Here is a 5,911-nt window from a genome sequence, read left to right on the forward strand (position 1 = left end):
GCCAGATATATAGTATTAAACAGTCAGATGACAGAGCTTTTCTTAACATATCACTTCCAATAGCCACGGATATACTTGATTTTTCTCTCTACTGTGCCTCTGATTTGTAGGTCCAAATAGCAGTTGCATAATTTATGAGCCTGTAGATCTTCAAGCCTGTGCTCTGGTTAAGAGTGCAGTCCATTGTGCACACTTCACAAGCAAGGCAGAAATTGCCTCAACTAACAGTCTCATCTCTTTCTCTCTCTAAATATATATATATATATATATATATATATATATCCATCTATATACCTAGTTATCTAGCTCTATCTGCCTGTAATATATGAGTAGTTAAAATAGTCTCAGGAAGTGTTTTCTGTTTTTATTCAGTTTTGAATTAAAGGTTTCCTGCCTCCATATTCACATACTTCTGGAGGAATCCAAAATGTTAACATATTTTCCTGGTTTGAAGCAGCATTTCAAGGACCACTAAACAATAAGCATTGCAAATGTGTGCACTTGAGAAGCCAGTTTTACTTTTTTAACAGTTCTGCTACATGTTCACTGAAAGCAACACAACCACAGTTTTATAATTTTTAAGAAAAATACATTTACCGCAGCTTAGATCAACTTTCCATGTTTTTTATACTCTCAAACAGTTGTAAAATTCAGTCAACCTGTTACATTTCTCTTCTGAAATGATTATTTTTTTTCTTTTTTCTATCATAGTACCACTTCTCTACAATTCGCCTGACTGAATAGTCCTCAGAGAAACCATGAAAACAGCTGGGGATTCTTGTGGCATTATCTCTGTATACAAAGAGGAGAGAGGGTAGGCACTTGCCCACCAAAACATAAACTGGTTTGCAAATACTATTATGATCTTGACGTCAATGTGTTGCCAGCAGAGTTAAACTGCTCTGTTAAATCGTATGTTTGTAGATGATAAAGGCAGTATTTAACTGCTTAACTCAGAGTGCTTCCACAAACAGTTTAGCAGGACTGATATAAAGTTAGCACCTCTGTCAATATTTTCAAAAATAATGTTGCTGTTCATTTCTAATGGAGCATTTACCACCTTCTTTGCTTCAACAGAAAAAAAAAGGAAAAGTCCACCATTTTAGGGTAATTAGTATCATATTCTACAACCTCCAAGATACACCTATTACTTGTGTTGCTTGGGTGCTAAATGAATCTTTTATACCCATGGCTACCAGCACCATGCCCCAGGAACTCCACTAGTGACTGACTTTTTTTGTGTCGGTTGACTCACCTGTCCTGACTTCTTGTGTTCCCTCGCTATCCACTGGGTGATGTAGGGGGTTATACCTAATGTTATAAGCTTGTCTACATTGCTCAGTTGGGATATTGTATTGAATGCTTTGGCCACCTTAAGGAAGACAGTATGCACCATTTTGTCTTTGTGCATTGCTTTGGTAACCTTCTCAAAGAAGCCTATCAGGTTGAGTAGGCATTACCTGTCCTTAATGAAACCAGATGGGTTGGTCCAATGTCTGAAGATTTCCTATGTTGTTATTTATTGTGTCCATGATTATTCTTTCCATGGCCTTACATATGAGACCAGTCAGGATTATGGGTCAGTGAATAGCCCACCCTTCTGCAGAGGTTAACAATTGCAGTACTCCATTCATTTGACATAAAGTATGTATGCAGGCTATGATTGCATAGTGGTTTTAGTGGGCCTGATAGGTTATGTTGCACTCTATTAAGGAGGCATCCTGGGATATTATCAGGTTCATATATTCATATGTATTTTCTAGACTAATGACCACAAGGACCCTTTCAAGCCTAGCCAAACTTCTCAAATGCATCCAGCAAGTTATTATTATTATTCATTTTTGTTGCCACAGAGGTTATTTTTAGAGGTATACTTAAATGGTATATGTAAGCTGGAGCATGGTTGGTTAAGAATTTACAGGCTGCCTCTCTCTATTACAGAAACAGGTGAAAGACCCAGGGGTGACTTTTTAAGTTCCCATCTACTGGTCCAGTCTATGCTTGAATATGTTTAGGGAAGAACGTTCCTTTACCTGGATGGCAAGCTTGTTCCAGAGATGTATTCCCTAAGACATATACTTCCTCCTCCAAAAAGTCCTATTTATATGACAGTCAAGATTTAAGTCTCTGGATCAGGTACTTCTGATCTTATTTCTTCTGCAGATATGCAAAAGGTCCATGAGAGAGGGATCCAAGGATGGCTTGTATGCTGGGCATAGATCACCCACCAACAGTTTTAGAAGACAGAGTTTGAGGATATGGTTTTGAGGCGATAGTCACAGGACATGTTGTTTATGCCCTATATTCTTTTGTGAGGAATCTCTGTGTAGAGTCCAGTTGTTGCATGGGCCTGGTCAGGTATATACTGAAGAGGGCACTGTACTCAATGATGGGTCTGATGAGGGACAAATGCAATGGAACAATGACTTCCTTCGACCTGGATACCATATCCTTGTTTATAAGTTGAGCAACATAAAATGATTTTCTTACTACCTTAAAAACAAGTTGGTTGAAAGTCAGGTTATGGTCTACTGGCATCCCCAAATCCCTGCCTGTTGTGTCTTCTCATAGGGATATGCTATCAATGAGGTAGTTTCCTAGAGTAACCAACTTTCCAAAAGGTACAATTAGGCATTTCTTGGCAATGAGGTTCAAACCATGGTTCTTGTACCAGTGATTTGTCTGTGTTAGCCCTTCCTGAAGGATGTTAGTGTCTTGAGGGGATTCTATTACTGCTACTAGTTTGCAATCATCAGTAAACTTGGTCAGTCTGAGGCCTTTAACATTGGCCTTGACTTCTGAGAATTAGATGCCAAAAAGGAGCAGGCACAGCACAGAACCTGAGGGACTCCCCTAGTGACTAATTTTTTGTGGAGGTGGACTCCCTATCATAACTTCTTGGGTTCTGCTTTAATGCCAGCTGGCTATCTAGAGTGTAACATATGAGCTTGTACATAATTCTGTGAGTTTTTCTACAATGCCATAGTGTGATATTGTGTCAAATGCCATGTCTTTGATAATTCCTTCCATGTTTTGCCTATGACAGTAGTTAGACTTATGGGTCTGTAGTTTCTCAGATCTGTTGATGGCCCACCCTTATGTGGAAAGATGGGAAGTTTGCCTCGGAATAATTCCTAAAAGTTCAAGGCTTACCTGATGTTCCAGGTTTTATTTTTATTTTGAAGGAGACAGATTTATGGTCTGACCTCACCAATGAGGACATTATGCTTTAGAGGGTGCAACATTCTGCCATGTTGGTGAGGACTAGGTCTAGGATACTGGCACATTTAGGGGGCATATGGAATAGCTGATCCAGGGCATTAATGCTGACAAAGTCCAGGAATCTTTATCCCTGTAGCTCTGAGGTTGTGTATGATTCCCAATTTAGAGTGTAGTAGTGAAGTCACCCACAAGTGTGGTTTTGGGATGAATGGAGAGTGACTCAAGCTCATTTAAGTAAGTGGTATAGGTTTCCTGGATCATAGAGAGGAATCTATGGCTCACAAAGATATGTTAAGGGATTTTACTTATAGTAAGTTGTGCATAGAAGAGCTCTAGTGTATCATACTGCTTGACAAGCATTGCGGTGTATTTGTTTTTGATGTAAAATGAGACACCTCCTCCTTTTGTCCCTTTCTGTGCAGTAGCTGGTCTAAATGTGTGGAAGGCATTATAGCCCTGCAGTACTAAGGTGCTCTCCATGGCTTTAAACAATGTCTCAGTATCTACACTGACATCTGCATTCTCCAAGGTGAGGAAAGCTTGCAGAGAATGGAGTTTTTTATTTCGAGTCCTGGAACTGGATGGCGCAGTGGTGCACCGGCAGCATTGTCACCTCACAGCAACAGATTCTCTGGTTCGATTCTCGGCTGGTGTGCCTTCTGTGTGGAGTTTGCATGTCCTCCCTGCATTCATATAGGTTTCCTCCATGTGCTCCAGCTTCCTCCCACGTTACAAAGACAAATCTGGAGCATTTCTCCCCAGGCCTCCGCTGAAAATTGGCTTTGTTCCAAGTCGTACTTTCCCAGTTAACAAATGTTAAATAAATAAATTGAGCACTATCACCTTTAGATTATTCTGGGTTGGTTTATCTATGTTGAATGGTTTATCAGGTTGGCAATGCCTAAAAAAGGCACTATGGGAAGGACAGAGTTTTAACAAATATTTAATAGCCTAGAATGGCAGATATAGTCCATTCCCTGCAAAGCATTGTGGTCTGTCAACCATATCCTTCCAGGATGACAAATGTAAATACTTCAAATGACATTAAAAACTAGCCAGTTATTAAAATCAGTTATTTTTATTCATGTTGCAGCAGCATCCTCAGTGAAGGTAGAATGCTGTTTGATGCTAGGCATATACTGGCCTGGGACACATAAGCTGGGAACTCCATAATGGCTCTTTTTATATAGTCTAGGAAGGCACGTCTCAAATCATTTAATCCACTATGGACTATGGCTGAGTCATACTGATATTTGAGGTTCAATGACCTAAATGCATTCATGACCTTCCCCTGATGGGCAACTGACCATAACTCTCTCCTGGTTCAGCCTAGTGAGTAGGACACTGGAGTGTCTCACAATGGAGTCTCCTATGACCAGAATGTTGGATTGTGTTGTGGTCTGCCTTATGGACTTAGACACAGAGACAGTGTGAGTTGAGGCTGAATGTGTTGTGGTGGGTGTTGTTTTGGTATTATGGTTTTGAGGTTGATGAGGGTACTTACTGTAATTACTGCACCTGGGAGGCCTTTGAGGCTTTGGTTTTGGTAGATTACTTTTAAGAACCTCAGCATATGTGGGTCTATATGTTTGTCCTATAGTGTGTGTGTGGCAGGTATTGTGTAGTACTGTGTGTTTATGACAAACTATTTGGTATTTATAGTGTCTGATATGAGACTCGTGCCTCCAGAGACAGTGCAGAAGTAAATCTGTTACATTTATTTTTATTTAATAACCCAAAAAATAGTAGCGCTAGTTCACAAACATGTGGGGCTGCTCAGTAGCATTTGCTGGATGACAAAGTTGTGGGACTGGTGGTTCTCAAGATTTATTTGACACTCATTTACTGAGAAAAACAGACTGGGACAATATCCCATTTTCAGCAGAAGTCCAAGGAGAAAAGCTCCACGTTGACATAATATGGTTGCAGTTAAAGTTATTACAAAGCCTAATACAGAAAAATGAAACGTCGACTAAGTAAAAGATTTAGCTTAGGCTGATACAGTGTGAACCTATACATAAATAGTTCCAATATTCAGACAGTTATAACAAGTTCAAAATGAACATTGTTAATAGATAAAGTATTCATAAGATGCAGTTCATAGAGATGACATTAAACATACTGAGTACACTCTTTGGAGCAGAGATAAGTAGATAATATAGCCTAGGCAAAAATATATTTGATCTTTGTCTAAGAAATAGATTTTAGAAATGTCTTCTCTCTGAACATAATCAAAGTGTGATATATAATGTGTCGGATTGTTTGAGAATTAGGTGGTTGGCAGAAAACGTGACAATCTCTACATTGTCTCAGGATGCCTATTTCTACCAAGCTGGCTACAGAGATAGAAAGTGCAGATCCATGGTTTCAGGTATATATATATATATATATATATATATATATATATATATATATTTACACACACACACACACACACACACACACACACACACACACACACACACACACACACACACACAGTGAGTCAGAAGATGTGCAATATCAAGGGATTTTTTGCACCTCTTTGCATAACCACCTAACCACTGTGATGGACAACAGATTTGCTATGGTGCTAGCTGGGTAAGGTACAATGTTAAGGCAAAAATGTGGCTTGTCTTGTTTCTATTTCCATGGGCAGGAAAGATTTGCTGGGATTTGTTAAGGAGTTAATTTCTGCTTTTATGCTTGT

This window comes from Protopterus annectens, chromosome 6.part0, assembly GCF_019279795.1.
Source record: "Protopterus annectens isolate FY-2018-M chromosome 6.part0, PAN1.0, whole genome shotgun sequence".
Taxonomy (NCBI): domain Eukaryota; kingdom Metazoa; phylum Chordata; order Ceratodontiformes; family Protopteridae; genus Protopterus; species Protopterus annectens.